Genomic DNA, 19,632 nt, shown 5'->3' on the forward strand with positions numbered 1-19,632 from the left:
TACATTACCCCAAAGGCACGTGTACACTACCAGTCCGGAGGTTTTACAAATAAATAGGCGCTATAAAAAGCCGAGAACAATAAAAGGTAGTCATAACAAAAGAACAATCTTGACTTCCCCCTACCCCCAACGTATCCCCGCCTCTGTTCACGTACATGCGTGCTCTGTGTTGGCGGGGTCTTTCAAGCCCTGCCTTTAGCCCCTAGGCGCGCCGCTGCTGTGCTGCCTTGTGTCCGCCAGAGGGCACTCTGGTTCCGGTCTGCAGTTGCGCCATTCGATTGTGTAAAATGCCACCAGATGGCGGCTTAGGATTGCTGCTCTTCTGAAAGGCGCGGTTCCACTCGCGGTCCAATTTACAATAAAAAATCTTTAAGCTTTTAAAAATATTTTCGATTTTTTAATTTCTGAAAGTTGTAAACGGTACCGTAATGGACAGCAAAGGTAAGTTGGTGTTGGTTTTGGGCTTTTTTCGGGCGGTAGAAAGGGAGACGGGGCACAGATTAAAGATGGAGGACGGGAGAGGGAGAGACTGCAGGTGGGGGATGGGAACGTTTAGGCGAGAAGGGGGAATGTGCTTTCTTTACTCTGCTTACGTTATTGAGGAGCATTAGCTACAATTTCTCGTTATTTAGGCTCATAGAGTCGTGACTTACGTACTTGGTTACAGAAAACTCTTGGTTCAAAGACATATAGCGAGTAGGCTATACCACTGGTCGCATCCTACGCTATTATATTACCATTTATGCAATGAATTCTTCCTTTGCCTCGGAACGGCGGACGTACACCGTAAAAAAAACAAGATCTCTTTGTACAGTGCTTTTCTTAGCTCTGGAGTTAGCTAGTTAGCGCTTTAGCTAGCTACCTAGTTAGCTAAAGCTAACGCTTGTTTGCAGATTTGTTGTGATTGTTTTTCCCATGTAGTTACATATGCTAATAGTTTAATTCACTGTACCGTATACCTTCCACGGTCCGTTTGAAATGGGGCTTTTAGCACATGCTGTCCGGGGAATGGTAGCAGATACTTTGCTGGGGATTTCATTTGAATGATTGAACTGTTTTCTAAGGGGAGGGGGGTGCCAAGATCTGTTGATTCAACCTCACCGTGCTGTAAGTGGTATCAGATGACGACATATACGTGTGGTTCTTTTCTTTTTTTGTCTTCCAAAGCTGTATTCGTAGAAAATTAGCTAGTTTTCTAACGCCAGTTTTAAAATTTGCAAGGGGGGTTGGGGTTGCGAAGCTAACAAGCTAGCTAGCTGCAATTCTACCCTGTGGGCGGGTAATTTCCTTACTGTGTTTCTACGAACCAGATATGACACGCAATTAAGTGCAAGTGTTCAACCCTTGTTGATACCAAACATACTCCGAACACTTCGTGGATCTAAACCTCCTAGACCTAACTGTAACATGCCATATCATACCGGGCAGACCACGAAATTCAGAAATAATTTATGACTGTTGCACGTTGTTATGGGTGTCCTCCGTGTGGGGTTACGCACTTGTAGGGTACGTCCTGTTTCTAGTTCGTACAAAAGAAGAAAACTAGACTCGCCTCTGGTCGCCGTGACGTGTTGTGCATGGTTAAATCGTCTGCTCTATGGCGTTATTTTCACAGAATGCAAAACCGTCTGGGCGCCACAGGTTTCTCTCTTTTTGGCCTTGGCAGTGAAGTGATTTGTGTGTTGCGCCGCCTTTCTTGTAGCACGTTTCCCTTTGTGGAAAGTATTCCTCTCATCTGTGTGCCCTCGGGGTTGAGAACCAAACTGGTTCCCTGGTTAGCGTTGCACTGTGATATTTTTCTGGGTTTGTTGCAAGGCGATGAGGCTCTGGGCTGATTTGTCACCGGGTCAGCAAAGTGAGCATTGGTTTGAAAGGCCTTGGGTCAGTCTGACATTCATTCTTGGCACACACAGGCCCTGTTTACACCTGGAATTGGCACGCATCATGGGTGATCGGATTTCAAACCACATAAAACATAAAATGCACCCAAGAAGCTGATATCGTAAACCAATTCAGGAGGTGGTCAGAGACTCATTTAGCCACATTGGTAAACGACAGTAAAATGCAATTGTCTCCACATACTTCTATCTCGTGGGCGGAAACTAAATTTCTCACAGAGGGTCAATTGCATGTGTCCAGCTAAATTTACCAGATGGCCAGTGTAGCTTTCATAACTGTTTATAGTCCTCTTTGAGGTGTATGATGGCAAATATGCGATTAAAATGCTGATTTAACATTCACTAATGGTAATAGAAAATGACTGAATTTGAGGGGGGAAATCATTGCAAAAACCCTACTCTTCAAAAGGTCTTTAAAAGGTGATGGTTTGAGATCTGAAATATGTGTACATAAATGTTCTTAACTGAACATTCTAATGCTGATGTAACAATATCTACTGGTAATTTAAAGCATTACAGTGCTCAGAACACTGACTTGGAAAAAAAACATTCCAAAAACCCTGTTCTTCAAAGGGTCAAAAATAAATTTCACACTGTTTTTTTGTATTTATTCCATCGTAAAAAAGGCACTGTTTCCAGCCCACGTGAGCTCTTCGTCAAGCATTGGATTATTTTGCCTTCATAATTGCTGGAAATATTGCAGTTGAACAAGAAGGCACAGTTTGTGAGTGGAAATCAGTCGCCACAGTCTCGATATGAGAAGCATGATAATGCCATGTGTAAACAGGGTCCCACTCTCCTGACCCAACAGTCCCTCAAAATAACTTGTAGCCTGTGTAGGGATACGTGGCCCTCGAGGCCAGTAGTCCTGTTGTTTCTTTTTCTACCTGGTAGTTAATTGAGTTATTTATTGGCACTGTCAGATGTTCCCCTCACCTGGTGTCCAAGATCTAAATCACTCCCAGATTCAAGGAGATAAGCTAAACCAGTAGTTCTGCTGTGCTCTAAAGCAAAATATCTCTAGCTAGGGCTGCATTATGTAGCGTATATTTACTGTCATCGAGATATGAACATGCGAGATGTACGTGAAAAGACCGCTCGAACTGCGATGAATAGTATTTTGTTAAATTGATGTTCTGTTGAATTGAGTAAATTGAATTTATTCAGTGGGCATAGGCTATTCATTGTCTGGGGTCTGTGTTGGCAGAAAGACATTACAACTGTGGACACTTCAATATTTGTTTATCGCAAGTCATATTGTCATCGCAGTATTCAACAACGATATTGCATGTTTTCCTCATCGTGCAGCCCTATCTATGGCCTGTACAGTGTTAACACACACATGCTGTCTCGCACACTCCTCTGTCCATGTGACGGTTGAATGCCGGGCCTGTCTTCTCTCTGACAGTTGTCATGCGGGACAAGGCGGCGTTGGCCGGCTCAGTAAGCTCTTATCTACTGCCGTCTGTCAGAGACGTGCTCAGTCCCTACGTAGCTACGGCCCTGATCCTCTCTGAGCCGGCTGTCCCCAAAACACCACCTGTGAGTGTTTCAACTGAAGCCACGTGGAGCGGCCTTTGTGCCCCTCTCCTTTCCCCCTGTGGGGAGCCCCATAGCTCTCGGGGAGCATTGACAGAGGTTGTGTTAATGGAGATTTCTGTGGGGTTTTTTATGCAGAGAAAGAGAGCCAAAATGGAGGAAAAGAAATTCATTGCGTTTTATAGGATACATAGAGCAATGATCCAAACATCAACAACAGCAAAATAATTACCTGTTTCTTTGAGCCAGACTTCAGTGACTGATACTTGTTTTAGCCTATTTATAGATCATAATATTTGCACAGCCGTTGATGGCATTGCCAAACTCCATGTTGTGCTCTCTATCTTTTTTCTTTTTTCTTTCCCTTTTTTTTTTTAAAGGTAATTCATTTAATTAGTTTTCTGTGCTTGTCATCTTTCTATTGTAGCCAATTAAAACCTCAAACATAAAAGTTACTGTGCACAGTAAAAAATAAAACATGTAGTACTACAATAATTATACAATAATTGTCAGAATTTTTCATGCTGTGGCAATATTTCTTTAAAGTATTCACGAAAGGTGCTGTCTTGTACGATAACAGGTTTTTCATGTTTGTTGTTGGCCTTTTAAAGTAGTATTTGTTTCACTGATAAGTTTCTGCCTGTGCTATACATTTATTTTGGGGCTTCTTATGGCATAAACAGTATTTCGCAAGTGCATTTGTGTTTGGAAATGCCCTGCCTTCCAAAGACGCCATATCCCATTGGCTAGCACGACCACTGAATGACTCTGTGGCTCAGTCAGACTTAGTAGTCATGATGAAGCCAAGATTCTGAACAGGAATGAGCTTCTTGTCTCTATTGGACCATTTTATTTAAAATTTTATATTTTACACAATTTATTTATGATGTATTATATATGCACTACTATGTTCATATGATTCTACAACTATATGCAATATATAACTTGTACTATCTTTGTAATTCAATTTTATATACCTGAGTTCTGTACAGTTTGTCTTTAAAGCAATAAATAAATAAATTCTTAGTCTGTTCTATTCTTCTGTTTCTCCTAAAATGTGGATGTTGGTGTATGTTAGGGAAGTGGTGGTCTAGGTAAGAGTGTTTTCAACATGTTGCCTGACCTTGTGCGGGGATGTGTAGACACGCACGTATGGATAGCGTAACAGCTGCATTGGTGAAGCGCTGAACTGACCTTTCATTGTGTTCATATACTGGGCATGTGGGCTTGACCGACAAATATCATGCAAGATGCAGGCTTTTGACAACACAAGGATACGGCCTTCCACTCTCACAACCAAACACAAGTTTATTGTGCACATTAAATAAAACGGACATGCACATCTTTTTTGAGAGGATAACATTAGCAGAATGGATGTTAATTCCATGAGAAATTAATTAGAAAATGTGTTCGCAGTCGAGAGCCTGATAAGACTAGCGTTTCCCACTAAGGATGTGAAACAAATGATGTGGATGTGATTTGTAACCTTTGGAAGTAAAACACTTAAACTCCATGTGAAATGCTCAGTTCTAGCATGTTGCCATGAGCAATGAGGGCCGCTAGCTGTGTTGCTAATATCGCTCAGAAAGTGCTTGCTTTTAGCTTGTTAACGAATTAGCATCTGTTTCTGAAGTACAGGTGTGCGTAATGGTGTTCCGTCGGACGGAAAACAGTTTCACTGCAGCTAGATAGCCTCCATTTTTATCACAAGTGAAATCAAGTCGGAAATGGTCACAGTTCGACTGCCACCAAACTTGTTTACACGATTCCCGCTCGCCTGTCAATTGACAACACTCGAAATCCCAAGCGGGAATCCAGAGAATTATAGGTTGCTGAGATGGTCCCGCTTTATGAAGACTTTTACTTTTCAATGTCACCGTGCGAATGTGGAGGCGGGCTTGGATGACGGCCAGCTCGGAACACCCCTCTCCGTCTCCCCGTACGGTCGGCAAGTCAAACAATGTCAGAGTCAGGCTATTTAAAACGCAGCGTCTGACGGCATACCGCCACACGACCGTTTAAAAACATTGCACTTGAAATGGAGTCCTAAGCCTACGTTAATGAAATTTTGAATAATTGGGGAGAGAGAAAAAAACCCCAACAAATTAAAAGTCCCGGCGCCATTGTTGCGTGGCGGAGTTCCCACAGCAAAGCATGAAAGAACCAAAGGGGCTTATGGGAGACTGAATCTGGAGTTTTAAAGAGGAGTAATGATGCCTTTGGGCTGTGTAACTGTGGTTGTTCTAAAATAAAACCAGTCTACTAAGTGATTAACTGTTTGGAGGGAATTTGTTTAGGCTGCTAAATTCTTCCAGCTTAAACCTGTAAAACGTTCCCTGGTCTCCGCACTACACACCTGGGTATTGTGTAAGAGGGAGGCGGGAGTCGTACTAATCTTCTCCAGTCAGGAGACCGGGCGTGCTATAATTTCTCCAATCGTTAGGCTTGATGGTGGCGATTCAGCCTTTTGTGTTTTCATACTCACTGTAGTACTGGAGCCAGCACAGAACTGCTGGCTTTTCCTAATGCTTTTGAGAGAGCGAGCTGTATGACGCATTGAATGACATCACAGTGAATGCTGGTATCAACCTAGAGCATAATTACCTGAGCTACCTACTGTAGCACCCCCCCCCCCCCCCCCCCCCCCCATTCTTAAATGCTGGGGCTGTAATTGGTAATTGGGGGAATACTCCTCTCCCCATTCCGCACGTCATCGGCTCTTTTTACCTAGCTCGCTGCCGGGCTGAGCTGACGTTGGTGATATAGTCAAAAGTGATCACAGGAAGTGATGTCGGAACCTGGACATCGCAAACCGGCCTGTTTCAAGCTGCGGAAGTAGGGGTGGCCTCTTGGGTCAACATGCTTCTTTGCAATGTGGCTTGTTTCTGGGAGCAGGTGCCCCCAGGTTCTTATGTAATTGCCTATTTTATGATTGGCTAGCTCTTAGCTAGAACTTTATTTAGTAGACGTGTCATCAGTTTGTAGGGCTTTAGGACCACAGAAGCAGTACTTTGCTTTTCACCCAGTTTATAGGGATTATGACAGCAGCACCCCTCCTGGAACTCGAAGGCAGCGGAAGCTTCCGGAAAATGGCGGTTCACCTGGGACCGTAGTAAGGCGGGGGAACTGGTGTTGTTGAAATGGATCTGTCTGGATCATGTTTATCATCCGCGAGAGCGCCCTCAGTTCCCGGAGTCTGATTTGCATTCATTCCAGGGTGTCAAATCCATTACCCTTGCTTAATGAACCTTGTCACAGGTTGCCATGGCAAAATATGCATAATTAGAGTGCAAACGGGTCAATGAAATGAGACAAAGCGCTAGTATATACTGCTTTGTATCGGTGCCATTAACGCTCAGAGGAAGTGTTTATTAGCAATTTTTTTTATTTTTTAGTTGCTATGGAAAAATATCTGCGGGGAATAAATAAAGCTGGTTTAATAAAAAGAAAGAACAGAATGCTATCCCTGGAATGCTACCAAACGAGAGTGTTTATCTGAGACTGCCACGTCTCAACACCACTCATCTCCTTTTGAGGTGCCTTTTAGCAGGGCGCACAGAAGGTTGTTTTCCTTTCTGCTTGGGTGTCAGGAACGATTAGGTAACTCGTATGTAACTCGGAAGGGACCGAGTGCTGACTCACTCCCTCAGCTGTTGTGTAAACTGGGTCACCCACGGTGTAGCCTACTCTGTGTTTACACAGCGTTTCCTTATCATCAGCTCCTGCGTGAGCGTGCAGCCTGTCACTGCGTCACAGACCTGCGCTGAGTGACATACGCTTGCTTGCCATGTGGAAGTGGGGCCGTGGCATGGACATACTGGGGGGAGGTGGGATTTGGGGAAAGGGGTTGGGTCAGTGGCAGTGGGATTGAGGATTGCGGGGGTGGGATTTGGGGAAAGGGGTTGGGGCAGGTGGATTGAGGATTGAGGGGATGGGATTTGGGGAAAGGGGTTGGGTCAGTGGCAGTGGGATTGAGGATTGAGGGGATGGGATTTGGGGAAAGGGGTTGCGTCAGTGGCAGTGGGATTGAGGAATTGAGGGGATGGGATTTGGGGAAAGGGGTTGGGTCAGTGGCAGTGGGGTTGAGGGGGTGGGATTTGGGGAAAGGGGTTTGGGTAGGGGCAGTGAGATTGGGGGTGTGGGTTTTGGGTACAGGGGTTAGGGCAGTGTCAGTGGGATTGGGGGTTGAGTGAGTCATCAGCCAGGATCCTGTGCATCCCTTCAGTAGTGCAGAGTCTCTGTAATGAGAACAGTCTGTTTTCCTCTTTCTGCAAACACAAAGGCAGACGCTCACGTCACCACCAGCTATTTTTAAAGGGCCCCTTCTGGGCTCTAGCCCAGCTTCTATTGCTATATTTCGGTATTATTGTTTGATTGTTTTGTTGTGATTCTATTCCAAATCAAATTGATTAAGTGTTGTATGGTGGGGTTGGTTATTTTGTCTTAAATGCCGGGGGTGCAATTTCACGCATTTAGGAGCGAGGTAATTAAGGTTGTGTCTAGCCTGCCATTTTGAGAAAGTCGGCAGTGGGTAAGAACTTGGCGGAGGATTCTGGGTAACGTAGTTCTGAAAGGCGTCAATGTCCCATGTTCCGCCTGGAGCCTGACAGGTCCCAGGGCCTGTGGCGGAGCAGCTTTCAGAGCTCTGTTTCTGACTTCCACCTCACTTTGACTGTCTAACTGAAAATCCGTCTCCCGTGTCATTGCTGTTAATCGTCGGGGGGAGGGGAGGGAGCGCAGCGGCTTCAGCAGAGGACCCAGTCTGTGCCACTCACTGCCAGGACGCCGCCAGATTTGTGGTCACAGCCAGAAAAGGAGAAGTCGGGGTTTATCCTCCGTCCACCTGGCCTCTGCGCTTTGCTTCAGTCTGTACTTTGGGGGAGGTCGAATTCCCATGGTGATGAGGCAGAGGAGTTCACCAGAGCCCGGCCAGGTGCAATCGAGCGCTGGCGGTTGACGGTTTAAAGAGTGGTTTCCGTTCAGACGCGGTTAACTGAACCTGCAGGAGGTGCGGTTTAGTGCATTCAGAGTGGTCCCTGCGGTAATGTAAAGCCATGGATGGACTATTCTCCCGGTGACCGTATGGGGAATGAACCGATCCCCCCCCCGCGCGTTTGGTGAACTTACCGAGTCTCACCATCGTTTGCCCCTCCAACCAGGGACTGGCAGCCAATACTGATAGGCTACTGTACCAGTGAGGTAGCATAGTTAAATATTGAAATGATGTAATATGAGACTGGTATGTGACTCTAAATTCAAATTCAGGTATGCTTGCCAACAATTTCCTTGAATTGATAAAGTATCAGACCAATTGCATCATCATTCGAGGTACGTGTAGAAGTGTGCCAGGTAGGTAGATGTTAATTGGAAAACTAGTTGCAGCATTGAGTGAAAAACACTTGAACCCCTCTCCATAAGGCTGACATAAGTCATACACGACATAACAGCTGTCACAAGATAGCATAACAGATGTTGTCAGTTGATGTCAAGTGATTTTTATCCGTAAACGTTATTACCGATGTTACCATCATAAAATGTACCAATAAAAGTATGACCATTTCATGTCATTTGACACAGCCAGACATCATCTGTGCCATCTTGTGTCATGTGTATGACAGTGCTATGTCAGCCTTATGGCGATGTGTTCAAGCGAATCGCTGCCTCATTTCCATCAGCAGATTGGCGTTGTGTTTGGGTGCATGGCGGCAGACGGCAGACCAGGGCCCCTCTCGTTGGGTGTGTGAGGGTTTATGTTCTGGAGGTGTATATGACACGGCGCACGCTGCACGGCGGCCCAGGCTGAGGCTGGTGGGCGGAGCTCTGGCCAGAGCTGGGGAGGCAGGGGCGGGACTCGCACTGTATGGGGGGAGGGGAGCAGTACCGCCGCTCCGTGGCATGCAGGACGCACAGATGGATTATGGGAGCTCTGAGGGCAGCCTGCTGGGTATAGCTGTACACACACTCTGTCTCTCTCTCTCACACACACGCACATGCACACACACACACACACACAGGCAAACAGCCACTCATGTACACACACACACACACACACACACACCCACGCACAGTCACATACAGACTGTCACTCACTCTCACACATAGTTGGGTGGGCACAGGCCCAGACACCCATGATGCATAAGTTACACGTGTGTATTCACAGCCACACAGCATGCATACACACTCGCATGCACACACACACGTACACACTCGCATGCACACACACATGTGCACACAGGATGCATAATGTATGCATGCACACGATGTAACACACAATCACACTGTGTTGTGTTAACAAGATATGGGCTCATTGCGCTGTTTTTATATTATTGATTTAATGGTGCATTCAGTCCCAGATGAAAAGCAGTTTAACGGTGTGTAGCATCGGGAAACAGACTGCTATTCAGAGGCACAAGCGTCTGACTGCGTCTGAATGAAGTCATTTATTTCCATAATGAGAGTGGTCAGGAATTACACCTGTGTAAGTGATGGTCTACATCTACACAGCCTCAAATTTCCTGCATAAAATAGTGTTAGCTATAGTGATAGAAATGTGTAGAAATTGAGTGATTACTGTTGGTGTATTATTATGGAATACCATGTTTGATGATAAATATGGTTATTGTATGCAAAATTGGTGTCGATGAACACGTGTTTGTTGATATTGGCCAGGGTTTCCTTTTGTCCTACTCTCACCTCAGCAGTGCTTCTTGTCTGTAAGCCAGGCTTTTCCTCTGAAATGTAATGGTTACAGGGATAACAAGCTTGATGATAAAGCTTTACTGTGTAGAGCGGGCAGAATGGCACATATTGTATTTGTCCTCCTCGGTATCTTCTAGAAACCATCAGCCGCTCGGTCTGTTTCCCCAGCGCGCGGGCTTAGAGGTGCGGATGGAATTCTCAAATCCGGCCTGATCCAGCCCAAGTGGGGGGATTTACTGTCCCGATAACAGGGTGGAAAACACACGCCCGTCCCTGAGACAGCTGGGATGGCCCTCTCTCGCAAACAGCACAGCAGTGTGCGTGTGGGTCTGTCTATCTGTTCCTCTGTGTATGTCTATGTGTACCTGTCTGTGTGCCTGTGAGTGTGTGCATACACTCAGTGAACACTTTGTTAGGTATTTATTAGACTTGTTTTTTTAGACATATTGCTCTTCTGCATAGCATTGTTGTAATGTGTGGTTATTTGCATTACTGTCACCTTCCTGTCAGCTTTGGCCAGTCTGGCCCTTCTCCTCTGACCTCTCTCATTAACAAGGCGTTTTTGCCCGCAGACCTGCTGCTCACTGGATGTTCTTTGTTTTACGCTCCATTTTCTGCTAACTGTAGACTAGTGTGTGTGAACCCCAGGAGATCAACAGTTTCTGAGTTATTCAAACCACCCTGTCTGGCACCAACAATCATTTCACGGTCAATGTCACTTAGATCACATTTCTTCCCCGTTCTGACATTTGGTCTGAAAAACAGCTGAACCTCTTGACCATGGCAGCATGCTTTTATGTAGTTGCTGCCACATGATTGGCTGATTATTAGCATTAACAAGCTGCCTAATAAAGTGTCCAGTGAGAGTGTGGGTTTGTGCGCACACGGTGTGTGTGTGTGGACACACATTTGCTTTTAATCCCTGGTAATGAACAGCAGTTGGGAGTTGCTTTTATCTTAGCTAACACACAGCAGATGTGAGTACTGGGCTAGGTTAACAGAACCGGGCTCCTGCATCGCTGTTTGATTTAGCAGCTGTCATCCCTGTATCCCGCCTGCTCTTCTCATCACCGTTCACCATTACCGTTTCTTTCTCTTTCTGCTTTACCCTGCTTTTATCAGGCCCCCCATTCTGGTTTTTAAGCACAACCGCATTGCCTCCATTTCCTCCGTGTCCATTTTCTCTCTCTCCCTCCTGTAGCCTCCATTTTGAATGGGCGACGCTGCAGCGTCGGCTCTGGAGGACTGCTTTGGGTTTCCTGTCGGGACGCTCCTTCTGACGGTGTGGCTCCGTGTCACGCTGCCCCTTTACCGCGAACGGGGCTGGGTGTGGGTTCACCCTGTAAGCGTCGTCCTTTACGTTGTCTGGGGACCGACAGAGACCGCGGTGCAAAAGGTGTGCCTGGAACACACCCCAAAGCACGCTTTCTTCGAAAACGCCCTCACCAGGCGAATGGCCTGCTACCGTTTGTAGACAATTAAAATGAACTTCGTCCTTAACTTAGTGAATTCGTCATAACCATACAACACATCTATATATTCTAACAAATGTATAAAGTTGTATCACTTGTGTTTTTTTTCCATCAACTTCCTGGAAAACAAGATGTATCATATCAGTATCGATATCCATGCAGCAGCGCATATTCCCCCCCCCCACCTTGCCCTCAAAAAATTCCCAGGGAACGATCAGTTTCACTCGCATAAACGTCATATTGCAGGAGCTAGCACTGCTCTAACTTCCGTTTCAGCTCGTCTTTAAGCGGTCGCGAGGCCTTAGCAGAGATTAACCTCTGGTATGGGTGGACACAGGAGAGACTGCGGGCGAGCCGATGAGGGGAGGTTTAATCTCATCACGATGGCGCGTCGCCATTTTAAACGGGCCCCACAAGGTCAGTCACAACCCTGCAGCCTGGTGCCTTAAAGATTCAAGAGACTACTTGTCACATGCTCATGCAAGAGTGTACAGTGAAATGTTGGTGTGACAGACTCCCTGAGGATGTGCAAGAAACATAGGTAATATTTACGTAAATAAGTAATAGGGGGAAGTATTGTGCACCTATACACAAATGATAAAAGGATAAAGATTTAAATAAATAAATGAATAAACCAGTAAAGTACTGAGTAACTTGTGCAGACAGTGCAAAATGCGCACTGTGAATCTCTTCACATGGTGTTTTGAGTCTGTTCAGGGCATTGATTGCCTGGGGGTAAACGACCCCTAAGCTTCTCAGTATTAGCTTTGAGGCATCGAAGGCACTTCCCTAAGCGGAGGGTAACAAAAAGTCTGCCACCGGGGTGTTGAGGGTCCTTCGTAATCCTCCTGGCTCTGCTTAAGCACCTCCTGGAGTACGTGTCCTGCATCGTAGGGAGGGGGGATCCCCAAGGTGCGCTCCACCGACTGCAATTCTGCAGGGCTCGCCGCTCCCGAGAGGAGCATTTTCCCTGCCTGGCGGTGATCCTTCCTGTCAGGATGCTTTTGCAGAAGATGGGGCAGCCTGTAGCCTGTAGTCAAGTACATGACTGGGACCCGGAAGGTTGGTGGTTCAGGCCCTGGTGTAGCCACCATAAGATCTGCGCAGCTGTTGGGTCTTTGAGCAAGGCCCTTAACCCACATTGCTCCAGGGGGGATTGTCCCCTGCTTGTCACTTTGGATAAAAGTGTCAGGTAAATAACAATGGTTTTATTTGTTAAGAGTAGAAGATTGGCCATAGGCCTTTCCCCAACTGTCTCAGGTGGTACAGGTACTGCCTCACCTCCCTGACTCTAGTGTCCCAGTGCAATTTCCATTTTGGGTCCTCTGAGATGTGTACAGCCAGTTACCTGAACCTGATTACCCTCTCCACTGTAGTCCTGCCTTTTGCAGAAGTCCACAATCATCTCCTTAGTTTTATTGATGTTCAGGAAGAGGCAGTTGTCCTGACACCACAGCAACTTATTGTCCACCACTTGCAGGTTGGCCGACTTTTCACCGTTGGTGATCGGACTCACCACTGTGTCGTCGGCAAACTACGTGGTCGTGTGTGTGTACAGGGAATACAGCAGGGGGGATCAACAGACAGGCCTGTGGGGCTCCTGTGCTGAGGGTGAGGGGGTTGGAGGTGTGATTGCCCTTCCTGAACACCTGGGGTCTGGCAGTCTGGAAATCTAGGATCCAGGGAGGTCTGGAAATCTAGGATCCAGATGCCAAAATTGCTGAAATAAACGGGCCGCTACCAAAACAATGAAATAAATGACCAAAGAGGAGCCATCACAGAGGCTTCTGATCGGGACCGCGTCATCTTGGAAGTTTCACTTGGCCAACAACGGCAGCTCCCCAAATCTGCCTCATTTTTCTTGCTTGCATGACGGTTGCTGTGGACTGGTCCATCAGGATAGCTGATTGCGCTAGCTTCACCTTTTGATGTTATTCCAAAATTCTTAGTCGGTGTGCACTAGAACATTTAGAACACACTTTCAGTTTCCGAAAAGCAATGTGCCGAAACATCACCATTAGAATGTTCTGCTCAGAACTTTCTCATCACATATGTTATGTCACATCTTATAGGGTTACATATTTCTATTCTAAACACTGCTTTATTACAATTAGGCTATTGTTCACTTTCTCTCTATCGCTCCTTCAACTTCTGTCTCTCCAGCACCCCCCCCCCCCAACCCCCACCCCTTTCCTCTCATGAGGGGACTTTCCTCTGGTTATGTAGTAAAGCCTAGTCCCAGACCAGTCTCCCCAGCTCACCCTAAACTGCAGACTGCAGTGTATTTTTTACATGATTACTTTCCCCCTGTCTCTGGATCCGGCCCCAAAAAAGGGAAACGGATCCTCGGTTACCGCCTCACTCGGGATGAAGAGAGCTCATTCCTACTCTTTGTTGCCATTGGTAACGGGCTTGGGTGAATTCCGCACGTCGGGAGAGACGGTCCTCCCTCATCAGGTGCGCCGCGGCAACCTGGGGAGGGGGCGGGCCCTCGGCGCTCGGGCAGCGGTAACGACTATATCCGTCATCCCGCCGTCTGCGTACAGAGCCGGGCTTTCGCTCATGATAACCGCTGTCTCCGTCACTAGCGATTGTGCACCCATTGCTGCATCAATTTCTTTCAAAGACTTCTCAGTCATTCCAAACTTTTGACTGGTAGGGCATACACCAGGGCCCAGTCATGTGCCATGATGAAGGGTTGAGAGAATGCAGGTTTTCATTCCAACCAGTCACTTCACTTCACTGGTTTCACTCATTAATTTCCTCCTCTTTGGTTGGAGGTGTGTTGATTTAGTGAAATCAGCTGTTGTTGTGATTGGTTGGACCTGCATACTCTCGGCCCTCCGTGGCGTGTGATTGGGCATCCCTGGTGTAAGCCCAACAAGTCACTTTTGAATCACTGAGAAATGTTTAGTTTTTGGAATAAATTCATGCTTTTATTCACCAAGCAGTAGATAAATCTAAAAATACCGCTGAGACATTTATTATGTTACAAATTACCATTATTGTTTGAAATTACTAATTACATTTTTTACATAGGATTGCACACACTGATACCTCATCCTTAAGTAATTGCGCTAATGTGCTAATTCGGTCCTAGAAAAAAACTCCCATTATAATAAGTGCAGCTGAAAACTATTGAGCTGTCTAATGAAGCTGAAAAATATTTTTCTTCCAGTTGCTATGCTATCTAGTACAACAATTTTGGTTTAAAATTGGCCAGCAGGAAACCGCTTTCTCTTGAACCTGGCAGTCGGTTATTATTCTGAGAGGGGGGAAGGCTATTCCGTGGATGATTTTGCTAAGAAACCGAAGATTTCATATGAACGTGAACACTACTGTTATGAAGGAAGAGAGCAAACTGGCCCTAAGGAGGACAGAAAGAAGGTGGAAGTGGAAGGTCCAGATACACAACTGCACAAGAGGACAATCTACCTCTTGCACAGTAATTTCTCAGTGAAAGTTTTGATCAGTTGTGTGTGTCTGTCTTTCAATATCTTGCTCTCTCTTACTCTCTCTCATGCACATTTGCACAAAACTGGAAATCCAATAATAAATGTGTGATAATACTATAGTAAATGTTTTATTATTGTTATTATTATTATTATTATTATTATTATTATTATTATGCCAGTGTCCTTTAGAAAGCCAGGTGCCATGTAGATACTCCTTCGTGGATGGCTGACTTGGCCTGAATCGGTGAGATCCGGTTTAATCCGGTTCAGCCCAGATTTCTCTGCAGCATCGTCCATCACCAGACCACCTGACTGGGGCTGTTTCCCCTGATCGGCTTCGCCCGGGCGCTGTGTGCAGCCCGAGCTTCAGCTAGCACAATGGCCGTCTTAATCCACTTCCTCTTGTTCGTGCCCGGGAGAGCATTTCATTAAACATTGTCTCTGTAAATAGAGAAGGACTAAAATGAACACACAGAATGGCTGCTTACTGCTTAGTGATTGCTTCTGCTTTTATTATTATTTAGCCTATTTTGGAGTACTTGAGGATTATGGCAAATGCATTGGTTCAGAACATCTCTGGTGTTCTTTATACACACTTACACAGACACACGCGGTCTTTCTCCGCACTGATTTCCACCTGCTCTTTGTCACCCGACTCACCCTCTGGGCTCGTTTGGTCCTGTCTGTTTCACGGCAACCGCAATTTGCACCGCGCCTGACTGGTCCTCTGGGGAGGCCCGGCTGTAAACTGTGCGTCTGCACAACCTGTAAAGAGGCAGCGGTAATGTACAGTACAACAGAGCTGACCAGCCAGTCATTGAGCCCAATAGGTTTTATTCAGGCAGCAGGAAGGTACCAACAGTGGCACAGCATGAACCTGGAGCCCAGGGACCGCGTTCGGTTGCGTGAACCAAACACTGGAACGCAAGCGTGCCAAAGCCTTTGTTAACTGGGCCCGTGTAGCTAATTTTTTCCCAGGGACCAGGTCTGGTCAGATGAACCAAACACTGTAACATGAGCCCTCCTAGACCTTCATTTGCTCAGCTTGTGCATTGGGTTTGTTTTAAATCTTTTAGACATACTTGCTAACTCGCTAACACGCCGCTTGACATTTTAATTCTGTTAAGCTTTAAAAAGTAAAAAAAAAAAAACCTTTACAGTGTGTTGCTGAGAATGGGGTATCGGAGATTGGAGGATGGATTTCTGTTACCGCTGAGCCACAGAAACTGAAAGCGCTTTAAATTTAGCCTGTGGACCCCATTGAGCGATGGTGACAGTTGATCGAACTTTACACAGTTTTATCCTTCACTGGCTGCTTTACAACCTGCCAGGCAGTGGGAACTGGACCGAGCGCTCGGTGCGGCCCACAGGGGAGAGATGCTTGCTTGAGCCCGTTCATTTTTCACTTCGTGACACCCTGGTTTCCTTGCCTTTGTTTAAAAAAAATGAGTGCGAGTGTGTGTTCCCTACCCTTGCCTAAAACTGCAATATATCGAAGAATCACGTCCGCAAATCCTCTTTTCTTTCCTACCTTCCTTCCTTCCTTTCTTCTCCATGGTGATGTGTATTAGGTTGGTGATGTAGGTTCAGTGGAGTGCTAGCTACATTTTAGCATGCACTAACAAGCTAGTTGCGTTTACCATGCACTCAGAAGCTAGCTGCATTTACCATGCGTTCTCAAGCTAGCTGCATTTACCATGCACACGTGCTATTTACGCGTTTCCCAGCTGCAATGGCAGGTGTGGAGCGATGTTCCTGAATCACCGGGCATTGCCGTTACCTCAGTCGTCATTATTGGCGATTTCTTCCAGCTGAGGGGCACAGGCAGCAGCCCTGGGCTCAGACACCGATCACAGTCAGTGATATGAGCGCAGGCTCAGGGCTCTGAACAGGCCTGTTTAACAGCGGCCTCCCTGTCCCAGCTGTTCCCTTGGGCTGGGTCCCAGGCACCAGCACACAACACTCCGCATGGGCACCCCCAGCCTCTACGGCCACGGGGGCATAGCCCTTTTGTATAGCATCGCCTGTGCATTTACAACCAAGGTGTACTTGCTTTTCTAATTCCTGCTAACCAGTGCTGACCAGCAGTGTTGCTTTGCAGTGTTGGTATTTCAACCTGTACTGATGGATATTGTTGCTATGGTGAAGTAGAGCTGCAGTTACACGGCATAGTAGTGTCCCCTGTGCAGCTAGGCATGTGATGACACGAATAGCGGTATGAAATATTTCTAGAATATCTTTGGGTTTCATAGCATCAGTGAGTAACGTAGATGCGCTGCTTTGAATGAATTGTGGAAAATTATTCTGAAACTTGAAGTGGTATAATACTTGACGAAGGTGTGACGTCAAGTTGTTGCGAGCCTGGAGCCAATTGCTGTTAAGCAATCCTTGCAAGCTAGCGATTGTGCTGGAGGTCCCATTATGTCATCTGAATCGTCACTTTCTCCACCTGAGCATATTAATTGGGGATGATCCCTCTTCAGTGGTTCATACAAATAAACAATTTAAGTTTCTGAGTAATTTTCGGCGCTCATAATAATGCCTAGAAATCTGTGAATTCTCCACATGATTTTGCGTATATACGCCACTGTGTTTACATTGGATTTAGCAGTCCTGTCTATTAGGACTCTGAACTGCTAGGTGTGCAGTGGTGCGAGTCAAGAGGATGCAGGTTAAAAATGAATACTATTTATTAAACAATGTGCAATGCAGAAATAGAATGCCAATGTGGAAGGTCTAATATGAATGGCTATAGAGGTCGTATCAGTGAGTCTCCTCGAACCATTCCACGTTTCCCTCTATATACCCAGGCTTTACAGAAAAACAACAAATCATCAAATAAAGTGTAACTAGACTACAGCAACAACAATGTTCCGGCTGATGTTATCTCTCTAACAAACCTGGTTAACCTTTGCACAGCACAGCTAGATGGTGACTCACGGGTAAATTGCATTACCTGTGGTTTATTTCAAAATTGTATTTCAAGATCTTTATTCAGCACCCAGTGTACCACACCACTAATGACACCAAACTGTTTCCTACAACATTAGTTAAACACAAAATACTGTATGTAGAAAACACATCGTCTATACAATACTATTTCAACTTAAAACAGTTTTGGGAGTTTGCCACCTATACATCATTCCAATGAGATGGCAGAATTGTGCAGAGGCAGCACAATGATGGGTGCAATAGTCCTGTATTGGCGAGCACAGTCTTCATCAACCTTGCTGACCCTGTATCAACATGGTAAACCCAGTCTATTTACTTTTGGGGGTCTGCAGAGAGGCACACTTATGTAAAATGCCTTACAAAGCCTAAATAAGGTGCTTACCTCTCTTAACGAATAAATCTACACATACATGACAATCTCACCAATTGTCCTAAATCTTATTTCTGATGAGGGAACATTATATAGCCACTGTCCATGTTTTTTAGTGCTGTGACGTTAACCACTAACTTGTACATTTATGTGTACAGTACCATGATGAGCTGTGCTTCCTTGCTCTTGAGGACATCTGCACTAGGGCTGCCACTTATTTGTTTGATATAATAAACTACTATGTAATTAAAGGTTCAAAACATGTAATCCCATTGCCTTGGTGAAATAAGGACACCAGTTGCCCTCTGCACTCTATGTTGCACTCATGGGAGTGTTCAATATCAGCGACCGATAAACAACAAGCCATGTTATTGTTTTGTCTGGAGGGTGTATCGTTATGTAGCCAAATAATAAAGTTCATATGCGGGTCACGCTATCCATAGCCTGTTAGCTGTACATTCAAAATGGAGGTGCCAAGAAAAATTGTTACTCCACCTCCTGCCATTTGGAATATTCCAGGTTCTATACCTTTGGAGACAAGATAATAACAAAGGGGGAAGTCACCTACAACGTATTATACCCCCAAAGACCGATACTTTTTTCCCCTCGAATGGAGATTGGTCTGTTCAGTTTAGTTTAAGTCATGCCATTGTTGTGAATTAATGATTATTTTTTCTTTTGTTTGCACAATAGTTGATCTGCCAGTCTATTACTCTGAATGGCATCATTGACTTATGATCTTCCCTGGTTTTACACACGTTACACTTCGGATGCCTTTATTATTGAATAATTATGGGGCAGATATTCGCCAATACTTTTTACTCATGCATGGGATCTCGATTCTCTGAATATGTGAAAGGTTTAAGGTTCTGTTTTATGTCTATTTATTGCCGGGTTGCGGTCTGAAATGGTACATTCCAAGGCTAAAATAATTAGTTGTGTGTGTGTGTGTGTGTGTGTGTGTGTGTGTGTGTGTGTGTGTGTGTGTGTGTGTGTGTGTGTGTGTGTGTGTGTGTGTGTGTGTGTGTGTGTGTGTGTGTGTGTGTGTGTGTGTGTGAGAGTGTATGTGTGTGTTTCTGGAAGGCACTTAACATGCATGACATGTATTCCAGAAGGCAGGCGTTGCCACGGCAACTCTTGTAGGTCATAAGCCCCACATCGGATTTGATTGGCTGGCTGCGGAGAATAGCACACTGGAGAGATCAGTGCGCACAAAAGACAGCAAGTAACATTTGAGAGGAAGATCT

At 45.6% G+C, this 19,632-nt stretch overlaps 1 protein-coding gene across 1 annotated transcript in view; it reads left to right on the top strand.

Moving 5' to 3' along the window:
• The first annotated feature begins 290 nt into the window (after nt 1-290).
• Nucleotides 291-19,632, top strand: part of LOC133128480 (cohesin subunit SA-1) — a 51,114-nt gene continuing 31,772 nt past the window's right edge. Inside the window, exon 1 of the mRNA XM_061242051.1 lies at nt 291-441. The gene's annotated coding sequence lies outside the window, so the exon portion shown is untranslated. The remainder of the gene's footprint in view (nt 442-19,632) is intronic.

The sequence above is a fragment of the Conger conger genome, chromosome 5, assembly GCF_963514075.1.
Source record: "Conger conger chromosome 5, fConCon1.1, whole genome shotgun sequence".
Classification (NCBI taxonomy): Eukaryota; Metazoa; Chordata; class Actinopteri; order Anguilliformes; family Congridae; genus Conger; species Conger conger.